This window comes from Procambarus clarkii, chromosome 21 (assembly GCF_040958095.1).
Source record: "Procambarus clarkii isolate CNS0578487 chromosome 21, FALCON_Pclarkii_2.0, whole genome shotgun sequence".
Taxonomy (NCBI): Eukaryota; Metazoa; Arthropoda; class Malacostraca; order Decapoda; family Cambaridae; genus Procambarus; species Procambarus clarkii.
Genome location: NC_091170.1, coordinates 30,615,898 through 30,634,713, shown reverse-complemented (window position 1 = coordinate 30,634,713; position 18,816 = coordinate 30,615,898). Strand labels below are relative to the sequence as shown.

At 39.2% G+C, this 18,816-nt stretch overlaps 1 protein-coding gene across 8 annotated transcripts in view; it reads left to right on the top strand.

The window, feature by feature from the left end:
• The window catches only part of babo (TGF-beta receptor type-1 babo), an 83,951-nt gene that overhangs the window by 28,208 nt on the left and 36,927 nt on the right, over positions 1–18,816 (top strand). The window lies entirely within an intron of this gene.

Sequence of the window (18,816 nt, the reverse complement as noted above, 5' to 3'; positions counted from 1 at the left end):
GGTATGCACATATCATGTTTGTTAGTATATTGTAAGATTCAAAACTCCCGTGGGTACAAAAGGCTCGCATCCTGTTCCTGAGGACTCCCGTAAAGGGACACCGTCATGAAAAAAAATCTTGTACATTCCCCCCCCCCCTTCCCCCCTCCCCTTTCCTGGCTGTGAGAGCTGCTTTACTGCCGGTGCATGCACAGCACACCTGTGATGTTCAGGGACATAGTATCACTTTATAATGATGAATAAAAGATGTATCTGCAATTATTTTGCAATGATAGTGTCATAGATGATCCTGACTGTGATAAAGACCATGTACAACCTTCAGATATTAGGGAGCACAATGCTAGTTATAATGTTTACATAATGAGGTGGAGAGGGACAGCACTCAGCCATTGTTTCAAACATCTATACTTCATGAAATGACCACATGCTCCTTTACAATATAACCTTTTGGAAATTCACATTCAGGATTTAGTGACACAATGTGATAATAACAGGTCTGTGGCTCGTCATAGCAATATGTTTAGTACTGTATATTGGAGGCATTTTCTTTCATCAAATAATTGCTGGTATTGTCTGCATATACCATGTAGCTCCATGCTGTGTTTTGATTTCATCACCGCACCCACCAGAACTGATTATTGGTTTGTTATGGTGCATAAGTGTTGATAGCTATATATATGATGTGTGTATATAGTGTAAGAACAGCAAAAACACTGTTTTATTGTTCAAAGAATATGATGTGTGTCTACATATGAGCACCTATTTTTTTTTAGCATAGTGATGTTCTACACATTCAACTGTATAAATTCCTCAAATTACACACTATTGAATAATATTACTGCAAAAATTAGATTAGAAAATGAACTATCAGAGACATTGAAGTACATAAAGTAATTACGTTCTGGTCTGTAACAATATCTTTGCGGCAGCTCCTGGCACATGTTGAGGCTGGAGGAGGCAGCCCCATCTGATGACCACTCTCTCAGCCCCTGAATATTGGTAGACTTGCTTGTTCCATTATGATCATGCGGACGCTGCCGCTAAGGAGGCTATCCCACTTGTCCCATCTCCCGTAAAGGTGTTCCTTATTCAGACTTATACCCAGTTTTTCATGCCTCCATCCTTGCCCATTGGTGAGATCATTGATCTTCTGTTACTAGTAACAAACTGCATGTTCTTAAAAGTAGTGTGTCCCCATGGCCTTCCCCCTAAGGCCCCCATGGCCTTCCACCTAACACCGTAACTGGCGGTGGGAAACGGCTCTGGTGAGGTTACGTATTGGTCATTAACGCTTAACTCACAGGCACTTAATGGAGCGCCGTCCTGCTCCTTATTGTCCAAACTGTAGTCTCTCTCTTACAGTCGTGCATATCCCTGTTGAATGTCTTGACTTCCAGGACGAACGTGTCTTGCTTCTCAACTGTCCCTCGCGGTCACTTGTCCCTCGATCGAATTCTTACTGAATTGGATACCTTTGATAATCGTTCGCCTTATGTGCTTTTGTTCTCATATTGGCATCCATAGTGATATTTAGCGCCCCATGAATACCCCTTACATTTGATGGTGCTTCAAAGCCTTCCCGGCTTATTGCCTTCTTTTGATAATTACTTGTTCCATCATGGCCAAAGTATGTCAGACAATATTTTTGCTATTTGCCTGTCTAGTTGCCTGTCGGTTCAGGGAATGCATTTCAACAGTTCTGTATTGTATTAGACAAAAAAATTTGGGGGATTTTTTTTGTTATGCAGACAGAGGACTTGTCACTAAACTAATGTGTAGTACAGTGGTATGTGGTTACTTCAGCTCTGCCCTCAGTATCGCAGACATGAGTGGATATGGAGCATCATGTCTATGATTGTTCTCGCAGATTTTACCTCTTTTTGGACTGTTATTTCCTTTAGGGAGATTTGCTTGGAATTTTGTTGTGTGTTTGAGAGGCTCTTGTGATGCGAGTTGACAATACATTCAATTCATATTTCATTACCTAATCCAGTGTGCCCTGGATAAGTTAGCTGTACATTGCTGAGTTGCAGCTACCTTTGGCCTCCTCCCTGGTATATGTTATCAGAATGGTAGAGAAAATATTCAGTCGCCAGGGACTGTAGGTAATAGAATTTGTAATAATTAATATTTTGAAATAAAATTACTGTACCTAAATATTCATCAAAAGTAGAGTTTGCACTTTTGTTGGCTAGTGTGTGTTTACCGCACATGATCACATGTAAACAGAGTGATGACAGGGCTAATGCCATATTTGTTTTAAAATTTGCCAACATTCTGATCAGTCATCAAAGCCCTCTTTCACCATACAGTAAACCTTTGAGCAGCACATTTCTCACACTGGGAATTTGATGGGCTACTCAGTGTGCCTTGGAAAAATAATTTAGCACATGTTTCTCTTGTTTTATAAGGAATTTAGATTCCAATATAGTTTTGTATCCTGACACTTTCCCAAATATTGTGCAACTCATGCTGCACAACATCAAGAAATTAAAAGTAATTTTAACTAATACTAAAATGTTCCTAATTTTGCACTGTATTGGATAATTTATTTGTTAAAGTATGTAGTGATTCACTTTTATCCCAAATTAGGAAAGTGTTGGCCAATTTTTTAGTGTTTTGCTCAGGTATGGGTTTTAGTGGGAAAAGTGTAAGCACAGATTGGTTTACAGGATATTGAAATGCTTCCTGCTGAGCATGACATTTGGATGCTTCCCATGACAAGGTTCTACAGGTCCATGGGCAGATCTGGGACAGTCAGGGCAGGTCTACCTGCCTCATTGGTACATCAACCATCTTAAAATGCCTTTTTTGGTTTATACTGGTGGTGCTAGGGGGGAAGACAGAATACTCGTCAGCCTTGAATGATCTTTGGTTCATTCCAACAAAATTAAAGCCCTTATAATCATTAGCTGATGTCACAAGGATCACCAGACAATGCTCTTTTGATAAACTATTGTATGGCCTACTTGCCTGCTCTCCCTTACCTCAGCCAGATGACAGTATGTACATGACAACAGGGTTCCTACCTAAAGCCGAGTCACATTACTTACTCTTGGGGGAGAAATGACCTAAAAAAAGAAAAAAGAGAAAAAAAGAGATGATGATCATGTGGTAGATAGCGTGTCCCCAAGACCACACTTATGTCGCAGGAAGATATTTAAGGAGAGTTTCCAGGGTGCAAACATTGGTTCAGTTGCCAGAGCATCAGAGCTCTGGTGTTAGTGCAAGACATTGTGGAAGAGAATGATTTAAGAGTGGTGGACTTCTGCAGGTCATAGGGATGTGACTACATGTGTGTACTGTATGTGTATTGGCCACTTGGAAAGCGGTTTGAAGATGAAAGTTTTCAGTAGCTGGGCCCATAGTACAGGGGATGAAGAAGAGGGCCACAAAAGAGAACTGGTAGGAAGCCTCTAAGATATCAGTATAAAGTTGTTACAGTGCACGAACCATGGTGAACAAAGGACACACAAACCATAAGGGCCACGCTGAAAGGTACTGGTTTTTTATTCGGCTCAGAAGGAAAAGTTGAGTTGATACACAAGTGTTCCCTATAACTAGAAGACACAAAACCATGATAACAAAGAAAAGCATATACTGTATAAAGAACATCTGCTAAGTTGGTGCTAGCTGTTAAACTTGCTGTAAAAAGATGCTAGGAAACAGAAGAACCTCGCCATGGAGCTGTTAAAATTCACTACACGAGAAAGAATAGAAGAGGGGCAAGAATAGCCCGATTCATGACATCAAGGACCTTTGTTGTTCAGGACACATTGGATGTGAGAACTCAAGACATTTGAGAAGATCCTTGCTATGCCAGGGTGAAGTGCCCACTTGCTCTATCCATTTTAGCTCCTGCCCAGGGAACCAGTAGAATCTTGCCTTAAGGAACATGCAAATGCTGTCTTTCTGAAAGTTAACCTTTCAGGCCTCATGAGAGGTATCCTTGTTTTCCCATATAAACAATAGTACTTTTAAGTTTGATTTATGAAGATTTTCGGGGAACACATTCCACATACAAACTACGACTCAGTGTTTCTCATTAGTGAGTGTATAAGTCTTGCACAGTGTGATTGTGATGTGGATGTGGTAAAAGAACTTGGTAACTCGGTAGCACTATTCAAATATTGTGCAATAGTTGTTTTTCAAGATATGAGTGGGAAAACTTTGACTTTGGAAGGTCTAGACTGTAACCTATTTTTCGTATAGAATACCTGTAGTAGCTTTGCAAAGCTTGATTTTATGCAGGACAAAATTCTCCTTTAAAATATTCCTTGAGCTTTGCGAGGGCCTACTGTACAGTACGTATTTGAATTGTGCCAGAAAGCCGGATACTGTACTAATGTACACACATTCAGCAACACTTTGACCAGCAGAGTGTAACTTATTGGAGAGAGAACCATTCACCATTTGATCTAATATTTATAGATGGTAGCCATATGTACAATAACTATTCTAGCATAAGAATATAATACAGACAACAAAAATCCAAATTCTCCTGTTTACAGCACTTTGGAAATTTGTTTTGAAAGAAAACATTTAGTTTAAGATATGTAAGGATTAATCAAATGGTTATATTTGATAATTTGTTTAAATGGATACCTGTCTGTTTAGTTTCTGAAAAATATTTTTATTTAATGGATTTGTTAAATCTGAAAATATGCAGTACCTTCCATATATATATACACCGTAGTTTTCTTGGGGGGGGGGGGAAGCCCCTTTGGCTCCCCGGAGGTATCTAGGCTGATACGGATATTATTAGACTTTGACATCAATCAGTGTGAATGGAGTTCATAGGCCTACCGGGGACTATGAGCCAGAATCTGGCCCCCTCAGAGAGGCACGGGGAGCAATGGCCTATAAAAGCACGTGATTTGGAACATTCTATGTTTGCCATTGACCGGGTCAGGCACCCAGAAAGATAAGCACCCCAAAACAAATGCCTATTCTGGTTGAAACTACAGTACTACTGAAAATCAAATGAGTGGACAGAACTCCCCAAAGAAAAAAAGCAAACGAGCATGTCACTACTTGCCGCCTCGCTGTCTGCGCAGCTCCCCCTTCCCGGGAGGGCAAAGGGGAAACCCCAGACCCTCCACGCCAGCTATCCACACCTTCAGTTCTTCGGCTGATGTGAATGGCATTGGTCATTGTGGCTCTGGCTCCTGACTTCTGTCCTCTGCTCTGTGCCTTGTGGTGTGGGAGAAGTCTTCTCTGGTGGTGCACGAGCCAGGAATAATTTCCCAAGTACTCGGGCTGCATGCGCCTAGGGTCACGTTCCTTAAGTGCCCTGTAAGTACTGTACTGCCCTTGGGGCTTGGGGTTCTCTTCCACAAGTCACCCTAGGGTCTACCTCTGTTGGTCTTTTGGTGCTCGGTAATTGACCGCCCTGAGTGTGCTGGGGGTTTTCCTCCTCCCTTGTTTACCCTAGGGTAAGGGATAGTTTGCACTGGTAGGGGCGTGGGGGTACTGTACAGCTAGTTATCACCTATTATGGCAGCTGGCTCTGTTCTGCCTGGATATGTTGTCCTCTTGTGGGTTTTTTCTTTTGTTTTTGTTTTCCTGCCTGGTGGGGGGATGGGTCTGCCTTTGGTTCATTGCCCCCTTTCTATAACTTAAGTATATCTGTCTGGTTCCTTCGGGGACATCCCTTCCACCTCTCGCGGCTGCTGGGGTCGTCTTCTGGGGGCTTTGCGTCGGCTGCTATGTCGCCAGCTTCCTCTTCGGGTTTTTCAGGGTTCAGTGCCTTGGCGCCTACCCGAGCCCTCGCTCGATGTGTTTACGGACGTATTGTGTCGCCTCATATCGTGCGACGCTGGTGGAGCCACGGCAGCTTGCTTTCGGCATCGATGTTCCTTCTGCGCCTTTCGCAAGCTGTCTAGAGCTTTGTTTCACCTTCGGCCTGCCATGCGCTGCCTGAGCCATCCTAGTCATTGGACAGGGTGCTCTTTTTATCTCTCTTCCTCTCGGTTTGTAGTGGCCCCTTTGGTTCAGGTTTGTCTCTCCGAGGCTGTTTTCTTGTTGGCGTTGACCTCTGGGGGTCGGATTGGGGTGCTTCATGCTCTCTCCCGGTGCAGGGGTTTCTGCTCTTTTGGCTCTGGTGATAGGATCTTCATTTGAAGCCGTCTACTTCTTCTCTGGCGAAGCATGTGACGGCTGCTTTCCGGTGGGGTCCTTGGGTTGTTGATGCTTGGTAGGTTGGACAGGGGGTGCATCATTTGTTGTGTCTGGTTGCGACTCTCGCTTATCTATCAGTGGCCCCAGTGCCGTGGCGTCTGTGTCCGGGGATGCGCTTTGGTTTGACCCGGGTTTTTTTCTTCCCTGTTCCCTGGTTTGGGGCTCCTGGGTCGTCCACAGGGTCTTTCGGTCTTGCCTGCTATCTTGCTTTTGTGTTTAGGATGCGTGGTTTCTGCCTCCCGGGTCCTTCCCTCTTTTGTCCTTGTCTTTGGGTAGATAGCTCCAGGGAGCCGAAGGAGCTCCCCATCAGAAAACTGGCATTGAATGTATTGAAGCCATTTTCTGGGTGAGACCCGGAGGCTCCTCGGCATCCCTCCCTCCAGTAGGCATTTTTTTCACGTGTTTTGACATCCAACCTCAGAATTGAAGGTGTGAATAGCCGGCGTGGGGGGTCTGAGGCTTTTCCCCTTCCCCTATCCGTGGAGGGGAAAGCTGTGCAGATGCAAGTAGTGACGTCATGCTCATTTGCTTGTTTTTCTTTGGGGAGTTCTGTCCACTCGTTTGACTTTCGGTAGTAGTTAAAACCAGAATAGGGATTTATTTTGGGATGCTTACCTTTCTGGGTGCCTGACCCGGTCGATGGCAAACACAGAATGCACCAAATCACATGTGCAATTCTATTGCTTCTTGTGCCTCTCTGAGGGGGCCAGGTTCTGGCTCGTGGTCCCTGGTAGGCCTATGAACTCCATTCACACTGATGCCAAAGTCTAATAATGTCCATATCAGCCGGGATAGCTCTGGGGAGCCTCCGGGCCTCATCCAGAAAATGGCGTTTCATTACAATCAACGCTTTTTTTTTCATAATCCAGCATTTGAGTCAAATGAAGATGCTGCCTTTAGAGGTAAAGTTGGATATGACAAAAAGGTTGAGGAACCCTGTTCTATATGTATGCTTCTGTGTTGAGTTTAGAGATAATAATAATATGGAATTATTGGGAGAGTCAAGAGAATACAGTGCATCAATTTTGTATTTAAAAGGTCTGCAGAAAGATCTTAAGCACTGCATTAAAGTCATTTTTGTATTGATTGATAGCTATTTAATTTGTGGTGTGTGTATTAATCTTAGGTTTCTCTAAGTATGATTATATTATTTGTATAATTAAAATTGAGCATGTTTTAATATGTTTTTTTATAACATTTGGTAAAACGTAATAAGTTTTCTGGGATTTTATTCTATCGGTGCATGTTTCAGAATGGCAGTTGAATATTTTTTTGTTCTGGTAATTGATAGTAAACACCTTACACATGTGTACATGTATGAGGCCACAGACACACGCACCTACTGGTGTAACCGACACACAAACTCGCACTCTGTTTCTCGCTCTCATTGCCCTTGCAGCAGTTAATCCAGCTGTACTCTTTATGCTTTTTTTCTCTCATTTACACTCCTTTTTCTTCTGCATTTTGTCTTCCTCATTAGGAAAGTGGAAGTAGATGGTGGTTTGCCTTTTCTACCTTTCCTTTTCCTTCCCATCCTACCTACCTTTCTCTCCCTCCTTCCTCTGATCCTATTTTCCTTCCCTCCTTCCATGCTACCCTTCCTCCCATCTTACCCTCTCTGTTCCTCCATTCTCCAATCCTATGTCCTGTGCTTTGTCTTTCCATCCTATTCTTCGTCTTCTTATTTCACCTTCTAGTCACTTGCAGACCAAATTGTTTTCTTGTCTATTGTTTTATCTCCTTCCAGCTTCTTTTCAGTATCCTACCTTTTTCCAGCCCCAATTACATATTCCTGTATTTATATATACATACTCAGTCTCCTTCCAGTCCACTTCAAAACTTCTAACTTATATTAATAGTTTACATTGAGAGAAACAGAGATAACGATAAACGTACATTTACAGTATTGCATGATGTAAATTTTTTTTTGTCCTCGTTTCTGAAATTTTATTGCTCATTATAAATGTATTTATAGCATGGATGTAGGTTCGAAGGCAAATAAATGATCATCCATAAATTTTGTAGTGCATATATTTACAGTATGTTCATTATTTATTGTACTGAACAGGTACAGTATTCTAAAGTATTTACAGGAGACATTTCAAGGATCTTTCGTTATATAGTTTTTTCTTGTTCACGTTATTCATATTCAGTACTGGTTTGTTTCATGGTGTAGAATCACATACAAATAATGCGTTCATATTTTCTTTTTATGGACATTTAGAGCAATGATATTTATACCCCTGTACTCAGTTCCATATGATACAAACTATACTTGCATTAAAGTCTGGTAGTTTTGGTTTGTGTTTTGAGCGGTAAACAAATGCAAATTCTGAATATGGTAGTTAAAATCTTAACCCTTATTGACGTAATACAATAATCATGGCCTCTTCACTTATTCAAGAACATGAGAATAAAAGAAACTTCAAAAGGCGTATTGGGCCAAACCATATGGCTCTTGTCTATATTTGGCCAAACTCACTCGTGTATACTGTATGTCTAACCTTCACTTGAAACAATCCAGCAATCCTACATCTGTTTTGTTACTCAGTAATTTATTTCATAAATCTACAACTATTTTTCTAAACCTATATTTAACTAAGTTTTTCCTGAATCTAATCTTATTAAAGTATATCCATTGTTTTATGTTCTATTTTGTTGATATATTTAAAACCTTATTTATATCCTTTTGGTATACCTTTTCATCCATTTGTATACTTCAGTCATGTAACCCATTACTCTGTCTTTCTAGAGATTATAAATTCTCTTCACAGGGAAGGTTTTCTAATTTCTGGAATTAATCTTGTGTCTTTCATTGTTTATCCATTTTATTTCTCGTTTCTTCCATATGTATGTATGACTAAATTTGGATATTTCTTATTATTCTTGTGATTGAGATCCAGTTCTACATAGAATTTGTCAATGTGATAGTGGCTGGGATGCTGGTTATCAGGACGTTACTTAAATTAGAAACTTTAGTTTTTGCGATGGGTAATAGAAGATGTACAAATATTACCTTATTTTGTTTCCGGTTTTCTCTATCCTTTAGTACGATCATGCCATGCATAGAAAGACATTTGTTATTGAACCACATTGCCCCCTGGTGGCAGATTTTAGAACCATCCTTTTTAACACATCGATTGGGATAGATTTCTTCGGTATCTTGAGGGGAAGGTGTCTTGAGTATCGTGAGATTTCTACGGTATCTTGAGACAGGGCAAGGGTGGTGGGTGGAGGCAAGGCGGGAGTGTACTTACCTATCAGTGCTTATCTATCAGTGACTAGAGGATTGAGATCTCTCTCTCTCTATGCCCCACCTCCTAGTATTGTATACCTGGCTCACTAGTTACCCCTCTCAATATTAACACTGTCATCATATTTCTTTGTAGTGAATGTGGATGGAATTGGCTTCAACAACCCCCTTCTTTCAATGCATTCCACTTTCCTTCCTACGCATACAGGGAACGAGGACTACTGAACATCTCTTTGACTCTATTGCATATCCAGCTTCCACTGATGTCCCCTTGTTCTATCTCTTTTGTAATTTAAATGGGCTTCCTTTTTCCACATTATCTATTTCCTTCAAAATCTTGTGCATACCCAGGAGTGACTGGGGTCACCACTGGGTGCCCCTGGGAAGGGTACTCATACCCCTGGGAAGGGTACTCATACCCCTGGGTATGAGTGAAAGGGGTGAAGGAATGTATACTTGGAGTGGATTCTGAGAGTTTTTCTGCTCCCACAAGCCTGGCCCTATGAAAACGTGGTCCAAAGTGCTCTTGCTTGAAATGACCCACAGGCCCACGTATCCATTACAACTCAGTTGGTCCAGCACTTCTAACAGGAACTTTTTAATTTGGTGAAGTTCAATGCCCTTTGATGTTATGGACATATTAGTAGGATACTAGGGAATTGTTTAACAAGAAAGGTGAAATAAGAGGATCACAGGACAGAGGCAGATGACTAGTATCTTGGAAGAGAAAACTGGAACAATATATCAAAGAAGGGTTGTGTGGAGGGTTAGGGCTTGAAAGAGCAAAAGGTTTGTGTGGTGAAAGAGCTTACTGTAGAAAGTTATGCTGTGGTCTTCCCCTGGGAGTGAGTATGGCATTGGGGCTATAGATATTTGGAATACAGTACTTGGCTTAAAACCATACCATTTAGTATGGAATTTTCATTTTTGTAATCCTAGTACTTAGTTTTAACATTTCTGATCAGCATCTTGAAATTCTTCATTGCTTCACAATTGTTATGGATTTTTATTGTTGTTGTATAACTAAGCATATTTTCTTACTTTATATCAAATAAAAATTGTTCATAATACAGACAGCTAATGAGGCTGTTCGGAGAATTTGTGGAAATAAAAAGGAATGGGCATCTTTTTGGAAAGGTGATGAAGTAATTGATGTTGGTGTAACTAATCAGTGATAAATTTTGGGTACCTGCAGTATTACACCTGTAAAATGTGTGTCACTAGTATTTATTTACTGAACATTAGCAGGGTAAGCAGTTTTTAGTTTCATTGTAAAAATTACATTTGTGGTCGAATTTATCTTGTTTCATGATTACCAAACTAGTATAAAGATACAATTTATGAAGACAGTTTTTGACTCATGTTGTATGATATTAGATATAAACAAATCTTTTGTGTCAACATCCAGTGGGCAAATTGTGGCCATTACATATCTTTCATTGTACATAGCATCATCGGTCACATCATAACATAACATGTCAGTTACATCATTAACATCAGTCACCATAATGTAGTACAGTATTTATTTATTTATTTTTTATTTATATATACTGTACAAGAGTTCTTACATTCTTGTACAGCCACTAGGACGCATAGCATTTCGGGCTGGTCCTTAATCCTACTATTCCCTGGAATACGACCAGCCAAATAGTTTAGCAACCAGGTACCAATTTTACTGTTGGGTAAACAGAGGCTACAGTTAAGGATTGACGCCCAGTGAATCTTCCCCTGCCAGGATACGAACCCAGGACAAAGCGGTCGGGAAGTGTCAGGTGAGTGTCTTATCACTGCACCTCCGGGACAAGCGTGTCTTATTTTCGGACCGTCCCCCGCTTGTCCCTCGATAGAATTCTTGGTGAATCGGATACTTTTGATATCGTTCGCCTTATGCATTTCTGTTCTCGTATTGGCATCCTTGGTGATATTTAGCGCCCTCTGATTATTCCTCACATTTGATGGTACTGTACTACATAGCCTTCCCGGTTTGGTGCCTTCTTTTGATAATTATTACTTATCACTGCACCACTTGGTATCATGAATTCTGTAATGAATCAATAATTCTGTAATCATTGCAGACATAATTAACATGAGCTGCTAATTAACTACTGTTATTTTTATTGGAGTTGCTAGTTAACCAGGATTGATGGAAAGCTCTACATGCTATATAATGTCTAAATTAGAGTAGATGTGAAAATAAGTCTTGGTTGTCATCGTTATATTTCGGTTAAGCATCCTTGTAAACAAGAATACAGTACAAGAGAGCCAATTGTGTGCAACTAGTACTACATATTGAGTACTGAATGTTGTATGGAAAGTAATTGTTTCTTTTAAGTTTAGGTGTTATAAATTGGAGAGATTTTGCACTTTGATCTATCATGATTTGGGCATCACTTAATAGTCTTGGTGCCGTCTTTTGATAAACGCTTACACTTTGCAATAATGAGACAGTCTGAAACAGCTTACATATTTGAAAGAATGAATAATAATAGTGATTTGGCTAAAGTGAGCTTTGGATGTGCTGTGTTCATAGACACGGCATGAACAGTAATTGATGCATTGAAGTTTTTTGAAAAATGTTACGTATGTACCTGGATGGGGTTTTGAGAGTTCTTTCACTCCTCATGCTGGGCCCAGGGCTAGGTTTGACTTGCGAGAGCTTGGTCCAACAGGCTGCTGCTTAGAGCAGCCCACATACCCACTACAGACTGGCTGGTTCGGTACTTCTTGCCAAAGGCGATCAACCATCATTATGAAACTTTTTAACAAATAATACTTTATAAGACATTACTGCAGTTTACATTTTAGATTCTTGGCAAAGATTTTATTTCAGATTAGATTGGTAAATCAATGAATTTTGTGAGTGTTAGATATTCACATTGCTTGATGTAAGACAAAATATTACACAATTAGGCAGTTCTCTGAAAAGTTTGAAATATACTGTGTGGTTGACTTAGTATACTTGTCTGTGTTCAACTAACACTATGTATTAAAATAGTGAACTGGCACTACCACAGTCGTGTACATGACTCTTTATCCCTGTTGCTTGTTGATTCTTGTGCCACATTAATTGAAACAAAATGGGCAAACCACTTTCATTTGTTCCAGGTTGATGTTGCTAAATTTTCAGCTGGATGTGTGAAGCTTAGACAATTTCGGAATGTATAAAGATGCACTTAAAAATGGGGGCTTGGTTGAATTGCTCTAATTGCTTTAAAAATGAGTCGTCTCAATATATACTAACTTTTCCTTCATTAACTGAAACTTTCAGCACTATGCTTTTTGTGCTTCAACTTAGAGCATGCTCTGATGCCCCCATATACCAAAAGTGGCTTAAATTTGGTACCAATTTGGCTTAAAAATAACCCTAATTCTTTCTGCTAGATAAAACTAAGAGAAAATGTAAGGCATGTGTACTCTATATCTAAACTTAAGAACAAATTATTTAATTATTTGTGAATTCGATATTAAGGCGGCAGTACGCTTCAAAAGATTGTTGTGTGTTAATGTGTAATTTAAAGCCTAGTACTGTTCTGTACTTTATTTATATTGGAAACCAAGAATCTCTTTCAGCATATATTTTAACAGGGCTCATAACATATTCAAAAGTGTTATTCACATACAGTTCTTCGATAATTTGAATTCATACTTCAAGGCATTACTATACAGTACTGTATTAATAAGAGATTTTTTTGTTTAATTATTGCATGTACAGTATGAAGATTTAGTTGTCTTTTAAAAGACAGCAGAAAGTAGATTACTGTACTGAGCTTTCCATAATAATTTGTTAAAACAAATTTTATAGAGAAAGGAGGAGAGAGAGAAGCTTGATTGTTATTTAATAGTATTTTATGAAGGAAACTCAAAATTATTTTCATAGTTGTATTGTGTGATTAGTGTTGTGTGAGCAGTTTGTCAGATCTAAGCAGTGCTGTGTAAAGAATGTTCAATAAGTCATTGCAGATCATTTTATTGCAATTATTGAGTGTTTGCTGATACAATGCTAATTTGCTACTACAGATAAGGGATATCCCTTTTTACACTTTTGCACACATACACATACTCCTACGGTTGAGAGGCGGGACCAAAGAGCCAGAGCTCAACCCCCGCAAGCACAATTAGGTGAGTACACAATGGGGAAGGGGGAGTAAAGGGAAAATCAGTTGTTCCTAAAAATATTATTTGCAAACATAGATGGGGTGAGATAAAAAAAAAAAAACACTATATAGAAGATGTAATACGTCTGAAAATATCTGATATTGTTGCCCTGGCAGAGAGAGAACTGTGAGAAACTTTTTTTGGTGAAGTGAAGTTTGAGAGGCTACTTAGTTACTTAGTTTGGAGACATGGTAGAATGCAACCCGTTCTCGCAAATTTAATAAGTCAATATTGACTTATTAACTACGTGCATAGGTGATATACTAAACATAATAGATACCCTTAAAAAGATTCATAGAAAACACCGACCTTACCTAACCTTGTTAGTATCTTAAGATAAGCATCTTATTGCTTCGTAATTACAATTATTACTTAACCTATACCTATTATAGGTTAGGTAATAATTGTAATTATGAAGCAATAAGATGCTTATCTTAACATACTAAGTAGGTTAGGTAAGGTCGGTGTTTTCTATGAATCTTTTTAAGGGTATCTATTATGTTAAGTATGTCACCTATGCACATATTTAATAAGTCAATATTGACTTATTAAATTTGCGAGAACGGGTTGTAGAATGATAATCATTATTGCCTACAGTTCACCTGCAAACAACACATAAACAAAGGAATGAATAGACAAAAAGAAAAAATGGTTTTCATAATTGTGAGGGGGATGATGAGGGAGGTTTCACAAATGCTGGATCTAGAATTTAGCTTGAAACATTATCATCATTGACCTTCAGTGCCTTCCTCCACTAGGTAAGGGTGACCATGTATGCTTAGTAACTAAATACTGTACAGTACACGATATGTTATACCATAATCTACGAGAGACTGGGGAAATTGATATAACAGAAACTTCACTTTGAAAGAGGACACTATGGGAGTCATTGAGAGTTCTTTAATCGATTTGACTGGTCAGGTTCTTGTTAGGCAAGGAAGTTGTGAGATGTATGCCAAATGTTTTGAGATATATGATAGTCAATCAAAAAATTTATACAAAAGCAGAGAAGGAAATCTAGAAAATGTGACTGGTTCAGTAGAAATTATGAGAGGACCACAGAGCAAAAGACAGAAGAAGGGAATCGATATAAGAAGAGGCCAAACCTACATGCATACCAGCAATATAAACAAGCATAAAGCAACTACTGTACATGATTGGTCAACTGTAAAACAGAACCTGGGCTACTTTATAAATTCATGAAAAGAAAATGGCAATTCGGTGACTTCAAATGGGTAGATAGGAAACTGAAAAGTTGAAATACCTATGAAATGTCCAATAAGTATTTCCTATGTAAGTAAGGTGAAATGGTGCATTAAAACAATCAGACACATTGCAGACTTTTAAGCACACTATAGAGTATCTTGAAGTGTCTGGTGATGAGGTAGAAAAATTGCTCAAAGAACTAAACAGAAACAAAGCAGTTAGGCTAGTTGGAGCATCATCTTGGTTTCTTTGAGACTGTGCATCCGAGAATATGCATTTGAGTACCCCACTACACATTATTTTCTAAACATTCTTACAAACAGGGAACCTCAGACATATGGAAATATGTAAGCAGTTCCAATCTATAAAAAATGGAACAGAGAAGACCATCTAAATGGTAGACCTGTATCATTGACAAATATTGAATGGTAGTCTAATCACTAGGAACAAAAAAATTAAAATCAAATGGGTAGAATACCTAGAAAGCAATTGTATAATAACATATAGTTTTTGAATGGAATGTGGAATTGGAAAAAAATAGTTCACACTTGTCCTATAAATTATGTAATAAGATGCTGAGGAACTTGGACAGTGAAAGACACATTAGGGTGGTTCAGGTTAGTAAAACGTTAACAGAGGATCACATCAAAGGTGTTGAGAGGAGTTAATACTACATTAGCAAATTTCAGAATCACTTATAAGATTGTGAATGAAGTACTATAATACTAAAAGATAATGTTCACGGCATTCGTGAGACCAAAATTAGAATATGCAGTAGTTGTGTGGTGTCTTTATCTCCATAAGTATGTCAATAAATTTGAAAAGGAGCAAAGACATGTTACTAAGTGGCTTCTGAAACAAACAAAACAAGGGGTATGAGATAGGCTGGAGGCATTCAGTATGCAGAATATATTAGTTCTAGAAGATAGAAGGAAAAGAGGAAATATGATCATCACTTTTTTTTTTTTTTTTTTTAAGATATACAAGAGTTGTTACATTCTTGTACAGCCACTAGTATGCGTAGCGTTTCGGGCAGGTCCCTGGAATACGATCCCCGCCGCGAAGAATCGTTATTACAACCAAGTACACATTTTACTGTTGCGTTAAACAGAGACTACAGTTAAGGATTTGCGCCCATTAAATCCTCCCCGGCAGATTTAAGACAGTTTTAGCTTTGCTGCTAAAGACCTTGTGGTTACCGGTTCTAAAGAGGCTGTTTGTGCCTGTTCCATCTCTCGGAAACAAATTCCATACTCAGATTTCTACTGTCACTCATAATGCCATCCACAACATTCAGATAGATAGATGATTGGCTATTACAAATACAGTAATAAATTACATACACTATTATCAAATGTAATTTCACAGCGGCCTTCCTACTTCAGTTATAAGAAATGGACAACATCTTGAATTAGGTTATATATAGACCATACACCATTAACTCTTGGGTATTTCTGGGAGGGCTGTTAATGGTGGCTTCTTAATGTTTGCTACCTGGCAAGTCCCACCCAATTCAATCCATGCCAGGTCCTTGAGTCATGTACTACTGTACAAGCTTACCAGAGGCAAAAAATCTGGCCCCCTCTAAAGGGGCACATAGAGTAAATCATCATAAATCACCCTAATCAAGAAAAGGTCACAAGAAAGGGCAATGGGGATGAGTCAAAACAGATTACAGCAAGGTAAACATACCATAGAAAATAGGACAGTGAAACCCTGAAATTCACGAACCCCTTGGTAGTGAAACAGGTTTCACTTTAGTTGCACCTGAACACCACCAAGGGGGTTGTGATCCTTCCTCTCTGAACCATCAATATACCTTCAGTCATATAGCCAGGAATATGAGAAGCCTCAGAATGGGAAAGCCACCATGGACCCATCAGCTGTTTTTTTGGGGGAATGGCTCTGTCAGAATGCTGGACGTGCCCAGGACGTTGACCAGCATGGAGAGTCAAACCTCGAAAATCCAGAAGACGAGCTACCTGAAGAGTCCAGCCCCACAAGGGAAGAGACTGAAGTGACCCCATGCAATTCCAGGAAGTGTTTGGGGTGTCTTATTAGATTGGGTTATGTTTCATGGTGCGTTCATATCTTTGCAAAGTAGTAAATGGGTTATGCTTGTGGACCTGCATCATCCATACAGTTGAGTAACGTTCTGTTAATGGATTCATATAGCTGCCACAATAGCTACCACAGTAACTGCCACAACAGCTGATACAATATCTGCTGCAGAAGATGCAACAATAAATGCCACAAGAAAATACTGTATGATGACATCAAGCTACAAGTAGAAGCAGCATTATAGGATTTAAAACAGCAATTTCAGACATTTTTGTTTCTTGAGTAGAAACGGTAATAAATGTGATATTGGGAAAATAGTGTATTACGACATAGTTGTGTGTAAAAACAATAGACAACTATAAACTTATTGCGCCTAATATTCACTTATTTAAAACCTTGTAAAATATAACTTTTTCTCATTACAGTATTTTCAATGTGTGTAGCCTGCTTTATTTTTAACTTGTATAACCTTTGTCTAATATAGTACAGTATTTTAATTTGTCTTTTTCTTTCGATGAAAAAATATCTATTGTATTTTTCTAGTAAAAAATGCAAGATCATCAGTCTTGTAATGATGCATCTGATTTGAACTCTAGGATGGACCCCATGCTGTCTAGAATGTTGTCCATTGTGTGTGTGTGTGTGTGTGTGCGAGTGAGTGAGTTGAGTGAAACTCTGCCCATTTTTGTTTCTTGCCAGCACCGGGAATTGAACCCGGAGCCACAAGATTACGTGTCCAGCATGCTATCCACACAGCCACCGGTGCACCGTGTGTTTGTTTGAACTATGTGTCAGCAGAATCGAGCCATTAGTTCTTAGACTGGCTATTTAACCAATCTATTTTTCCTGTATTATATCTACTGCATATATTTCTCTCTAACACACGCAGACACATACACATCCCCAGGAAGCAGCCCATAGCAGCTGTCTATCTCCAAGATACCTATTTACTGCTAGGTGAACAGATACATCAGGGTGAAAGAAACTGCCCATTTGTTTACGCCTCGCCTAATGGCCCGGGAATTGAACCTGGGTCATTAGGACTATGACAATTGAGCACTAACAGCTCAGCTGTGAGGCCATCATGTGTATGTATGTGTGTGTGTGTGGGGGGGGGGGAGGAGATCCCATCCTCGTGATAAGATAGTCCTTTTTGTAACTATGTGGACGCTCATACAAATATTGATATGATAGACAAATGTAAAGTAGAATTTGGTACTACAGTATTCATTTTATAGTCTGGAAAAAATAAAGATAAAAACCAATCTAATTATTCCTGGGCTTAGTATAGCACATACATGTTATTATATTTAAGCCTCATATAATGAGTATTAGGCTAGTTAGTTTAGGTTTCACTAGCAACATAGACAAACATTTCTGGTTTGTCCAAATTCAATAATACAGAGTCTACTTTCTATTGGTCCCTCATGTCTTTATTTGTATGATCAACAATGTCGTTACTATAAGTACTCTCATTTGAGGAGGATGGGCTGGAGGGAGTGTGTGAGAGAGAGAGCATGAGTGAGCGTATTTATTAATCCTTGTTCTACTTTTCAGTGGGCTGGGGCTCTTTTTAGACGTCATGGAAAAGTAAGGCAAGAGTAAACGAAAATAACACACGAAAGAATTTTGATACCGTACATTGACAGAAGTGAAGTTGAGAGCAATAATGGAGTAATAATTGTTATATGTTCACCCATACCAGTTTGGGCTTGATCAAAGGTACCTCAGGTACATTATCACAAGTGATATGCCAAATGATATGCAAGTCATTCAGTCCCTCTGAAAAACTACTTACATTCAGTCCTGTTCATTGGTACTTTCATTAGAATTTCACTGTTGAAAATTAAAATTCTCTTTACCATCTTTTATTTCTCGTACCCATTTCTTTTCCTGTTCCTCTCCCCCCCCCCCCCCCCCCCCACCCCTCTCTCTCTCTTTCTCTCACACTTTCTCTCTCT